Consider the following 13,888-nt stretch of genomic DNA (forward strand, 5'->3'; position numbering starts at 1 on the left):
ATAGCAGATTTTAGTCTGAGAGATTATATTTTCTGGACATAAGAACCGCTTGGGTTGCCAATATTCCTTGATTTATGTTAACCACCATAACGTTGTCAAGGGATAGAAAACCATGCTATATTTCCAATTAACTATCCCACAATAACATTCACAAGCAGGTAAGGACATGTTTAAGAAGACTCTTTGTAATATCTCAGTAAAGTAGAAAAGCAGAGGGTGGTTATAAATGGTATAGTCTCTAACTGGGTCGCTGTCACCAGTGGGGTACCGCAGGGGTCGGTATTGGGACCTGTTCTCTTCAACATATTCATTAATGATCTGGTAGAAGATTTACACAGTAAAATATCGATATTTGCAGATGATACAAAAGTATGTAAAGCAGTTAATACAAGAGAAGATAGTATTCTGCTACAGATGGATCTGGATAAGTTGGAAACTTGGGCTGAAAGGTGGCAGATGAGGTTTAACAATGATAAATGTAAGGTTATACACATGGGAAGAAGGAATCAATGTCACCATTACACACTGAATGGGAAACCACTGGGTAAATCTGACAGGGAGAAGGACTTGGGGATCCTACTTAATGATAAACTTACCTGGAGCAGCCAGTGCCAGGCAGCAGCTGCCAAGGCAAACAGGATCATGGGGTGCATTAAAAGAGGTCTGGATACACATGATGAGAGCATTATACTGCCTCTGTACAAATCCCTAGTTAGACCGCACATGGAGTACTGTGTCCAGTTTTGGGCACCGGTGCTCAGGAAGGATATAATGGAACTAGAGAGAGTACAAAGGAGGGCAACAAAATTAATAAAGGGGATGGGAGAACTACAATACCCAGATAGATTAGCGAAATTAGGATTATTTAGTCTAGAAAAAAGACGACTGAGGGGCGATCTAATAACCATGTATAAGTATATAAGGGGACAATACAAATATCTCGCTGAGGATCTGTTTATACCAAGGAAGGTGACGGGCACAAGGGGGCATTCTTTGCGTCTGGAGGAGAGGTTTTTCCACCAACATAGAAGAGGATTCTTTACTGTTAGGGCAGTGAGAATCTGGAATTGCTTGCCTGAGGAGGTGGTGATGGCGAACTCAGTCGAGGGGTTCAAGAGAGGCCTGGATGTCTTCCTGGAGCAGAACAATATTGTATCATACAATTAGGTTCTGTAGAAGGACGTAGATCTGGGGATTTATTATGATGGAATATAGGTTGAACTGGATGGACAAATGTCTTTTTTCGGCCTTACTAACTATGTTACTATGTTACTATGTTACACCCCAGACTTCCTACATAATACTCCTATGGAAAGAGACAGCCTCTTCCAACCACGTAATTACCATGTAAACTTATGGAAAACAAAATCCGCATTGCACATGCTGCAGAATAAATCCGCAGAAGTGCGGTTTACCTGCGGATTTACCAAAATCAGTCCGGAAAAATCCACTGGGATCACTGGGGGTCCCTTCAGTCGGACACCCAGCGATCCGTAAATTAGCCTCTATTACCTATGCTATGGTAGTGGATGACTTACTGTTTTGAGAATAACCCTTTTATACATGTCTACTCTTAGTAGGGCTGGTTATAACAACTGAAGGTGGCTCCTGATTTACAAAAGGGGGCTAACCTCTGCCACAGACTCTAATATACACTGGTGACCTAATCACAGTATATATAAGCTAATATTTACCGTAATTAATGAATTTTGGAAATAGTTGCATTTTCTTTGAATCAGCAACAGAAGGTACATAGTTTTATTCAGGCGTTTTTCTTTGTAGGCTATAAAGATGAGTGAATATGTTTGTAAAACAATTGCTGAATTTGCCATATTTGTGCTGAATTTATGTTTGACAATTGTTTTCGAACATATTCGCTCATCTGTACTCCCATTGACTCCAATGGCGTTTGGCTATGTTCGGCGAATATTGCGATCATAATCCAAACTGAATATTGAAATATTCGCTCATCTCTAGTTGGCTGTTCAACAGAACTTCAAAAACTGCTAAAACACCTAAAATAACACTGTTTAAATAATAGCCTGAAAAAGTCATGTAAAAAGATGCCAGAAAAGATTGAAACTACCGTATTTGATTTTATAACCCATCTACATCCCATTATGGCTACATGTTGGTGTCAGACCAAAGTATTAGACACACAGTCGGACCTGGATAACACATATTCACTGCAAATTTTCAGAATAAACCATAGTAAAGTGTTTGATATAAAATGTGGGTTTAGGATTATTATATTAGCTGGATGAGAACATTATAATTGCTAGACCTCGTCGTCCACATATATAGACACGCTAGCCCTTTTTATTATTGAAAGAAATATTTTTTAGCCTAGAAACACTGTAACGAGACATTTACAGGAAGAGCTGATGGAAGAGAGGAAATGGTGGGCACTGGTTGTCATTTGTGTTCATGAAGTGTGAGACAGTGGTTTATGCCAACTATCTATGACCACCGTGATTTATTGCCTGCCAGCCGCGGAGGCACCTAGCCATACATGGACAACTATTTAGCGGGGAGGCCAAGTAAACAAGTAAAAGCCTAAAACAGACACTGGTTCTACAGCCATGTGCTGTACGTGGGGTGTGCAAACAGCATTTACAGAAAAATACACCCCAGGGAGGTCTGCACGGAGAAAGTTTCTTAATGACTTACTTTTTCACTGACGTTCTGAACTTGATTTCAGAGCCTTAGATTTTGTAGTTGTGGTACTCCTACATCCTCATGACAACACTTCTAGCCTCTATATCTTTCTAGCATGCCAGGGAAAGATGTCTCACTTGTTGCTTAGCAACAATGACTGCCACTTCTGTACTTTGACTTACAAAGTAGCGCGTTAAGCTCTATTAAGGACATTATTTAAAAGAGAACCTGTCTCTAGGCAAAAAATGGCCAGGTTCTGCCCTTATTTTAGTCATGATGCTTTCCTGATTATTCTGTATATAATTATATATTTTTTTCCTAATCCACCATATAGTTCCAGAGATATTTTTATTCCGTGCTATCTATGTATTATTTTCTTCGCCAAAGAGGCAGTGCTCCTAGCAATGTCTTCAGGCTGATCTGCAGTGCTCGCTCCTTTGGTAAAGATCATAAAATTTGCACTAAAAAGGCCTACATTTCTGGAACTGTATGGTAGGTTTAAAAAAAAATGGCTACTTAGGGGAGCACCGCGAGTAAAATAAGACCAGAAACTAGCCATTGTTGGCCAGCAGACAGGTCCGCTTTAAATCTATACCTTCAAACTGGCCAGGAAGACATTGACCCACATGTATGAAGTTTGCATTTATTTTGTGTAATTTTTTGGAGTAAGCTTTGCCACAAATGTATGTAATGTCACAGGATATTTCTTAAAATTTCCTCCATATTAAATTAATAGAGGGGTGGTAATTTTGGTCATAACTTATACCACAGTCCTGGAGATGCGCAGACTTTTTAAAAATGTTACCATTCATAAATCTAAGTATGTTCACACAGGGAGTTGGAGAAAATACTCTGCTGCAAATCAGCGGAAAAATGGGCAACAAATCAGTAGTAGTTACATCCATATTTGTTGCGGGTTTTGCTTTGGATTTCAAGGATTTTGCATAGCTATAGTTTTGCTGATTATTCCATGTGAATATTGCACGGAATTTTTAGGCAGTGCATGGATAATATTGATAGAACTAGCTGAAGAGCCCAGCATTGTCCGAGCAGAGTAACTAACTGTGGTTAGTTATAAAACCTCACTTCTCTCATTTTCCCCCTCACATTTCTCATTTTCCCCCTCATAGCTCTCATTTTCCCATTACGCCTCTCATTTTCTCTCACACCTCTCATTTTCCCCCTCACTTCTCATTTTCCCCCTCACTTGTCTCATTTTGCCCCTCACATCTCTCATTTTTCCATCATGCCTCTCATTTTCCCCCTCACTTCTCTCATTTTCCCCCTCACTTCTCTCATTTTCCCCTCACTCCTCTCATTTTCACCTCACACCTCTCATTTTCGCCTCAGTGTATACCTGTATGTCATCTCCCCTGTATATAGTATACAAGATTGTGGCCCGATTCTAACGCATCGGGTATTCTAGAATATGCATGTCCCCGTAGTATATGGACAATGATGATTCCAGAATTCGCGGCAGACTGTGCCCGTCGCTGATTGGTCGAGGCAACCTTTATGACATCATCGTCGCCATGGCAACCATTATGACATCTACGTCGATACTGTGCCCGTCGCTGAATCAGAAACGTGAGATGTCTACGTCCTTTATGACATCATCGTCGCTGTGCCCGTTGCTGATTGGTCGAGGCCTGGCACAGCGACGATGATGTCATAATGGTTGCCATGGCGACGATGATGTCATAAAGGTTGCCTCGACCAATCAGCAACGGGCACAGTGTGCCGCGAATTCTGGAATCATCATTGTCCATATACTACGGGGACATGCATATTCTAGAATACCCGATGTGTCGGTCTCTGACCAATCAGAGAGCCGGGATTTTCAGGACAGACGGAAAAACCCTTAGACAATTATATATAGATACCTGTGTGTCATCTCCTCCTGTATATAGTATGTACCTGCATGTCATCTCCTCCTGTATATAGTATATACCTGTGTGTCAGCTCCTCCTGTATATAGTATATACCTGTGTGTCATCTCCTGTATATAGTATATACCTGTATGTCATCTCCCCTGTATATAGTATATACCTGTGTGTCATCTCCCCTGTATATAGTATGTACGTGTCTCATCTCCTCCTGTATATAGTATATACCGGTGTGTCATCTCCCCTGTATATAGTATATACCTGTGTGTCATCTCCCCTGTATTATAGTATATACCTGTAAGTCATCTCCTCCTGTATATAGTATATACCTGTGTGTCATCTCCTCTGTATTAGACCTCGTTCACACGGCACACGTGAATTCATATATGTGTGCCATTTTGGGGATCCACATCTCCATCCATAGATGGTGGCCCAATTCTAACGCATCGGGTATTCTAGAATATGTATTTATGTATGTATATAGCAGCCACATAGTATATAGCACAGGCCACGTAGTATATAGGAGCCATGTAGTATATAGCAGAGAAATACTACGTGGCCTGTGCTATATACTATGTGGCTGCTATATACATACATATTGTAGAATACCCGATGCATTAATACAGGCCACGCAATATATAACAGTGGCCACGCAGTATATAACATAGCCACGTACTATATAACACAGCCCACGCAGTATATAGCAGCCACGCAGTATATAACACAGGCGATGTAGTATATAACACAGGGCACGCAGTATATAGCAGCCACGTAATATATAGCACAGCCCACGCAGTATATAGCAGCCACATAGTATATAACACCGCCCACGCAGTATATAGCAGCCATGTAGTATATAACACTGCCCACACAGTATATAGCACAGCCCACAGAGTATATCACACAGCCCACATAGTATATCATTATTATTTATTGTTATAGCGCCATTTATTCCATGGCGCTTTACAATACAAGTCATAACTGGTACAGGAGGAGTGAGGACCCTGCCCGCGAAGGCTCACAATCTACAAGGAATGGGTGAGAATACAGTAGGTGAGGATAGAGCTGGTCATGCAGCGGTTTGGTCGATCGGTGGTTACTGCAGGTTGTAGGCTTGTCGGAAGAGGTGGGTCTTCAGGTTCTTTTTGAAGATTTCAATGGTAGGCGAGAGTCTGATGTGTTGTGGTAGAGGGTTCCAGAGTAGGGGTGATGCGCAAGAGAATTCTTGTATACGATTGTGGGAAGAGGAGATAAGAGGGGAGTAGAGAAGGAGATCTTGTGAGGATCGGAGGGTGCGTGTAGGTAAGTATATAACACTGCCTATGTAGTATATAACAGCCACATGGTATCTAACACAGCCCACGTACTATACAGCAGTGTGGGCACCGTATCCCTGTTAAAATAAAAAATAGTTATATACTCACCCCTGGGATCCAGCGAAGCTCTGGCTATACGCGCGCGGCTGCTGCCATCTTCCGTTCCCAGGATGCATTACAAAATTACCCAGATGACTTAGCGGTCTTGCGATACCGCTAAGTCTTCTGGGTAATTTCGCAATGCATCACCGGGAACGGAAGATGGCGGCAGACGCGTGCGGCTCGGCGGACTACGGAGGGTGAGAATAGCAGGTTTGTTTTTTTTAAATTATTTTTAACATTACATTTTTTTTTACTATTGATGCCGCACAGGCAGCATCAATAGTAAAAAGTTGGGGACACACAGGGTTAATAGCAGCGGTTACGGAGTGCGTTACTCGCGGCATAACGTGGTCCGTTACCGCCGGATTAACCCTGTGTGAGCGGTGACTGGAGGGGAGTATGCGGGCGCCGGGCACTGACTGCGGGAAGTAAGGAGCGGCCATTTTCTTTCGGACTGTGCCCGTCACTGATTGGTCGCGGCTGTTTTGCCGCGACCAATCAGCGACTTGGATTTCCATGACAGACAGAGGCCGCGACCAATGAATATCCGTGACAGAAAGACAGACAGAAAGACAGACAGAAAGATGGAAGTGACCCTTAAATGTACAGTCACTCTATGTGACTGCGCCCTGTGGGTGGTCTCCGATGCTGAGGTCAGGTGCGGGCGGTAATGTAACCGGTAGTATACGACTTGCTTAACCCCTTCATGACCCAGCCTATTTTCACCTTAATGACCTGGCCGTTTTCTGCAATTCTGACCAGTGTCCCTTTATGAGGTAATAATTCAGGAACGCTTCAACGGATCCTAGCGGTTCTGAGAACGTTTTTTCGTGACATATTGGGCTTCATGATAGTGGTAAATTTAGATCGATAATTTTTGCACTTATTTGTGAAAAAAATGGAAATTTTGAAAAGATTTTGCAATTTTCAAATTTTGAATTTTTATTCTGTTAAACGAGAGAGTTATGTGACACAAAACAGTTAATAAATAACATTACCCACATGTCTACTTTACATCAGCACAATTTTGGAAACAAATTTTTTTTTTTGCTAGGAAGTTATAAGGGTTAAAATTTGACCAGCGATTTCTCATTTTTAAAACGAAATTTACAAAACCATTTTTTTTAGGGACCACCTCACATTTGAAGTCAGTTTGAGGGGTCTATATGGCTGAAAATACCCAAAAGTGGCACCATTCTAAAAAACTGCACCCCTCAAGGTGTTCAAAACCACATTCAAGAAGTTTATTAACCCTTCAGGTGCTTCACAGCAGCAGAAGCAACATGGAAGGAAAAAATTAACATTTAACTTTTTACTCACAAAAATTATCTTTTAGCAACAATTTTTTTATTTTCCCAAGGGTAAAAGGAGAAACTGGACCTCAAAAGTTATTCTACAATTTGTCCTGAGAACGCCGATACCCCATATGAGGAGGGGAACCACTATTTGGGCGCACAACGGGGCTCGGAAGGGAAGGAGCGCCATTTGACTTTTTCAATGAAAAATTGGCTCCAATCTTTCGCAGACACCATGTCGCGTTTGGAGAGCCCCTGTGTGCTTAACCCCTTTACCCCCAAGGGTGGTTTGCACGTTAATGGCCGGGCCAATTTTTACAATTCTGACCACTGTCCCTTTATGAGGTTATAACTCTGGAACGCTTCAATGGATTCCAGTGATTCTGACACTGTTTTCTCGTGACATATTGTACTTCATGACAATGGTAAAAATTCTTTGATAGTACTTGCGTTTATTTGTGAAAAAAACGGAAATTTGGCGAAAATTATGAAAATTTTGCAATTTTCCAACTTTGAATTTTTATGCAATTAAATCACAGATATATGTCCCACAAAATACTTAATAAGTAACATTTCCCACATGTTTACTTTACATCAGCACAATTTTGGAACGAAAAATTTTTTTTGTTAGGGAGTTATAAGGGTTAAAAGTTGACCAGCAATTTCTCATTTTTACAACACCATTTTTTTTTTAGGGTCCACATCTCATTTGAAGTCATTTTGAGGGGTCTATATGATAGAAAATAACCAATGTGACACCATTTTAAAAACTGCACCCCTCATGGTGCTCAAAACCATATTCAAGAAGTTTATTAACCCTTCTGGTGCTTCACAGGAATTTTTGGAATGTTTAAATAAAAATGAACATTTAACTTTTTTTCACAAAAAATTTAATTCAGCTCCAATTTGTTTTATTTTACCAAGGGTAACAGGAGAAAATGGACCGCAAAAGTTGTTGTACAATTTGTCCTGAGTACACCGATACCCCATATGTGGGGGTAAACCACTGTTTGGGCGCATGACAGAGCTCGGAAGCGAAGGAGCGCCATTTGACTTTTCAATGCAAAATTGACTGGAATCGAGATGGGACACCATGTTGCGTTTGGAGAGCCCCTGATGTGCCTAAACATTGAAACCCCCCACAAGTGACAACATTTTGGAAAGTAGACCCCCCTAAGGAACTTATCTAGAGGTGTGGTGAGCACTTTGACCCACCAAGTGCTTCACAGAACTTTATAATGCAGAACCGTAAAAATAAAAAATCATATTTTTTCACAAAAATTATCTTTTCGCCCCCAATTTTTTATTTTCCCAAGGATAAGAGAAGAAATTGGACCCCAAAAGTTGTTGTACAATTTGTCCTGAGTACGCTGATACCCCATATGTGGGGGTAAACCACTGTTTGGGCGCATGGGAGAGCTTGGAAGGGAAGGAGCGCCGTTTGACTTTTCAATGCAAAATTGACAGGAATTGAGATGGGACGCCATGTTGCGTTTGGAGAGCCACTGATGTGCCTAAACATTGAAACCCCCCACAAGTGACACCATTTTGGAAAGTAGACCCCCTAAGGAACTTATCTAGATGTGTGGTGAGCGCTTTGACCCACCAAGGGCTTCACAGAAGTTTATAATGCAGAGCCGTAAAAATAAAAGAAACATTTTTTCCCACAAAAATTATTTTTTAGCCCCCAGTTTTGTATTTTCCCGAGGGTAACAGGAGAAATTGGACCCCAAAATTTGTTGTCCAATTTGTCGTGAGTGCGCTGATACCCCATAAGTGGGGGGGAACCACTGTTTGGGCGCATGGGAGGGCTCGGAAGGGAAGGAGCTCCATTTGGAATGCAGACTTAGATGGAATGGTCTGCAGGTGTCACATTGCGTTTGCAGAGCCCCTAATGTACCTAAACAGTAGAAACCCCCCACAAGTGACACCATTTTGGAAAGTAGACCCCCTAAGGAACTTATCTAGATGTGTGGTGAGCGCTTTGATCCACCAAGGGCTTCACAGAAGTTTATAATGCAGAGCCGTAAAAATAAAACAAAAATTTTTTCCCACAAAAATTATTTTTTAGCCCCCAGTTTTGTATTTTCCCGAGGGTAAGAGGAGAAATTCGACCCCAAAAGTTGTTGTCCAATTTGTCCTGAGTACGCTGATACCCCATATGTGGAGGGAACCACCGTTTGGGCGCATGGGAGGGCTCGGAAGGGAAGGAGTGCCATTTGGAATGCAGCCTTAGATGGAATAGTCTGCAGGCGTCACATTGCGTTTGCAGAGCCCCTAATGTACCTAAACAGTAGAAACCCCCCACAAGTGACCCCATATTGGAAACTAGACCCCCCAGGGAACTCATCTAGATGTGTTGGGAGAACTTTGAACCCCCAAGTGTTTCACTACAGTTTATAACGCAGAGCCGTGAAAATAAAAAATCTTTTTTTTTTCCCACAAAAATTATTTTTTAGCCCCTAGTTTGTTTTTTCCCAAGGGTAACAGGAGAAATTGGACCCCAAAAGTTGTTGTCCTATTTGTCCTGAATACGCTGATACCCCATATGTTGGGGCAAACCCCTGTTTGGGCACACGGGAGAGCTCGGAAGGGAAGGAGCACTGTTTTACTTTTTCAACACAGAATTGGCTGGAATTGAGATCGGATGCCATGTCGTGTTTGGAGAGCCCCTGATGTGCCTAAACAGTGGAAACCCTCCAATTATAACTGAAGCCCTAATCCAAACACATCCCTAACCCTAATTCCAACGGTAACCCTAACCACACCCCTAACCCTGACACACCCCTAATCCCAACCCTATTCCCAACTGTAAATGTAATCTAAACCCTAACCCTAACTTTAGCCCCAACCCTAACTGTAGCCCCAACCCTAACCCTAACCCTAGCCCTAACCCTAGCCCCAACCCTAACCCTAACCCTAGCCCTAACGGGAAAATGGATATAAATACATTTTTTTAATTTTTCCCTAACTAAGGGGGTGATGAAGGGGGGTTTGATTTACTTTTATAGCGGGTTTTTTAGCGGATTTTTATGATTGGCAGCCGTCACACACTGAAAGACGCTTTTTATTGCAAAAAATATTTTTTGCGTTACCACATTTTGAGAGCTATAATTTTTCCATATTTTGGTCCACAGAGTCATGTGAGGTCTTGTTTTTTGCGGGACGAGTTGACGTTTTTATTGGTAACATTTTCAGGCACGTGACATTTTTTGATCGCTTTTTATTCCGATTTTTGTGAGGAAGAATGACCAAAAAACAGCTATTCATGAATTTCTTTTGGGGGAGGCGTTTATACCGTTCCGCGTTTGGTAAAATTGATAAAGCAGTTTTATTCTTCGGGTCAGTACGATTACAGCGACACCTCATTTATATCATTTTTTTATGTTTTGGCGCTTTTATACGATAAAAACTATTTTACGAAAAAAATAATTATTTTTGCATCGCTTTATTCTCAGGACTATAACTTTTTTATATTTTTGCTGATGATGCTGTATGGCGGCTCGTTTTTTGCGGGACAAGATGACGCTTTCAGCGGTACCATGGTTATTTATATCTGTCTTTTTGATCGTGTGTTATTCCACTTTTTGTTCGGCGGTATGATAATAAAGCGTTGTTTTTGCCTCGTTTTTTTTTTTTTTTTTCTTACGGTGTTTACTGAAGGGGTTAACTAGTGGGCCAGTTTTATAGGTCGGGCCGTTACGGACGCGGCGATACTAAATATGTGTACTTTTATTGTTTTGTTTTTTTCTATTTAGATAAAGAAATGTATTTATGGGAATAATATTACTATTTTTTTTTTCATTATTTTGGAATATTTTTTTTAATTTTTTTTTACACATTTGAAAATTTTTTTTTTTACTTTTTTACTTTGTCCCAGGGGGGGACATCACAGATCGGTGATCTGACAGTTTGCACAGCACTCTGTCAGATCACCGATCTGATAGGAGTGCAGGCTGCTTCACAGTGCCTGCTCTGAGCAGGCTCTGTGAAGCCACCTCCCTCCCTGCAGGACCCGGATCCGCGGCCATCTTGGATCCGGGCCTGGAGCAGGGAGGGAGGGAGGTAAGACCCTCGCAGCAACGCGATCACATCGCGTTGCTGCGGGGGGCTCAGGGAAGCCCGCAGGGAGCCCCCTCCCTGCGCGGTGCTTCCCTGCACCGCCGGCACATCGCGATCATCTTTGATCGCGGTGTGCCGGGGGTTAATGTGCCGGGGGCGGTCTTTGACCGCTCCTGGCACATAGTGCCGGATGTCAGCTGCGATAGGCAGCTGACACCCGGCCGCGATCGGCGGCGCTCCCCCCGTGAGCGCTGCCGATCGCATATGACGTACTATTGCGTCCTTGGGAAGTAAAGCCCACCCCACATGGACGCAATAGTACGTCTAATGGCAGAAAGGGGTTAAACATTGGAGCTCCCCAACAAGTGACCCCATTTTGGAAACTAGACCCCCCCCAAGGAGCTTATCTAGATGCATAGTGAGCACTTTGAACCCCCAGGTGCTTCACAAATTGATCCATAAAAATGAAAAAGTACTTCTTTTCCATAAAAAATGTATTTTAGCCTCAATTTTTTCATTTTGACATGGGCAACAGGATAAAATGGATCCTAAAATGTATTGGGCAATTTCTCCTGAGTACACCGATACCTCATATGTGGTCACAAACCACTGTTTGTGCACACGGCAAGGCTCGGAAGGGAAGGAGCGCCATTTGACTTTTGAATGAAAAATTAGCTCCAATCGCTAGCGGACACCATGTCGCGTTTGCAGAGCCCCTGATGTGCCTAAACAATGCAGATCCCCCACAAGTGACCCCATTTTAGAAACTAGACCCGCCAAGGAACTTATCTAGATGCATTGTGAGCACTTTGAACCCCCAGGTGCTTCACAAATTGATCCGTAAAAATGAAAAAGTACTTTTTTTCACAAAAAATTTATTTCAGCCTCAATTGTTTCATTTCCACATGGGCAACAGGATAAAATGGATCCTAAAATTTATTGGGCAATTTCTCCTGAGTACACCGATACCTCACATTTGGGGGGAACCACTGTTTGGGCGGACGGCAGGGCTTGGAAGGGAAGGAGCGCCATTTGACTTTTTGAATGAAAAATTAGCTCCAATCGCTAGCGGACACCATGTCGCGTTTGGAGAGCCCCTGTGTGCCTAAACATTGGAGCTCCCCCACAAGTGACCCCATTTTTGAAACTAGACCTCCCATGGAACTAATCTAGATGTGCGGTGAGCACTTTAAACCCCCAAGTGCTTCACAGAAGTTTATAACACAGAGCTGTGAAAATAAAAAAATAATTTTTCTTTCCTCAAAAATTATGTTTTAGCAAGCAATTTTTATTTTCACAAGGGTAAGAAGAGAAATTGGACCCCAATATTTGCTGCCCAGTTTGTCCTGAGTACGCTGATACCTCATATGTGGGGGTAAACCACTATTTGGGCACATGTCGGGGCTCGGAAGGGAAGTAGTGACGCTTTGAAATGAAGACTTTGATGGAATGGTCTGCGGGCGTCACATTGTGTTTGCAGAGCCCTGATGTGCCTAAACAGTAGAAACCCCCCACAAGTGACCCCATTTTGTAAACTAGACCCCCAAGGAACTTATCTAGATATGTGGTGAGCACTTTGAACCCTCAAGTGCTTCACAGAAGTTTACAACGCAAAGCCGTGAAAATAAAAAATCATTTTTCTTTCCTCAAAAATTATGTTTTAGCAAGCAATTTTTTATTTTCGCAAGTGCAACAGGAGAAATTGGACCCCAATAGTTGTTGCCCAGTTTGTCCTGAGTATGCTGGTACCCGATATGTGGGGATAAAAGAATGTTTGGGTGCAGGTCGGGGCTCGGAAGGGAGGGAGCACCATTTGACTTTTTGAACGCAAGATTGTCTGGAATCAATGGTGGCGCCATGTTGCGTTTGGAGACCCCTGATGTTCTTGACCCCTTAGCGACCGCCGATACGCCTTTTAACGGCGGCCGCTAAGGGTATTTAAACCGCTGTGGAAAAAGTGAATAGCGCCCCCCAGAGTCGGATTTTCTCCGGGGTCTCGGCTGCCGGGGGTAGCCGAGACCCCAGAGAACATGATTCGGGGGGTTTTTTACCCACCCCGCTTTTGCGATCGCCGGTAATTAACCGTTTACCGGCGATCGCAAAAAAAACAAAACGCGATTTCTTTTTAATTTCTCTGTCCTCCGATGTGAGCGCACGTCAGAGGACAGATAAAAGGGGAGAAAAGGGGTCCCAGATAGACCCCCGATACTCACCTGTCTCCCCCGATGCTCCTCGTGGCTCCCGGTGGGCGCCGCCATCTTCAAAATGGCGGGCGCATGCGCAGTGCGCCCGCCGGCCGGCCCCGGGAGAATCTTTGGGGTCTCGGCTACCTGGGGTAGCCGAGACCCCAAAGAGCATGATCGGGGTCGGTTTTACCGACCCCTGTTTTGCGATCGCCGGTAATTAACTGTTTACCGGCGACCGCAAAAAAAAAAAAAAGCTAAGTGTAATTCGCACATCAGAGGACAGAGAAATAGGGGGATTCTGGGACCGTATCATACTTACCGGTGTCCCTGGGTCCTCCTGCTGCTCCTCCTGGCCGCCGGCGTCTTCTGGGGAAAAGAAAATG

The 13,888-nt window shown here is 43.0% G+C and overlaps 1 protein-coding gene across 19 annotated transcripts in view; it reads right to left on the minus strand.

The window, feature by feature from the left end:
* The window catches only part of MBNL2 (muscleblind like splicing regulator 2), a 257,926-nt gene that overhangs the window by 120,592 nt on the left and 123,446 nt on the right, over nt 1–13,888 (minus strand). The gene's annotated exons all lie outside the window — the stretch shown is intronic.

This window comes from Ranitomeya imitator, chromosome 3, assembly GCF_032444005.1.
Source record: "Ranitomeya imitator isolate aRanImi1 chromosome 3, aRanImi1.pri, whole genome shotgun sequence".
Classification (NCBI taxonomy): domain Eukaryota; kingdom Metazoa; phylum Chordata; class Amphibia; order Anura; family Dendrobatidae; genus Ranitomeya; species Ranitomeya imitator.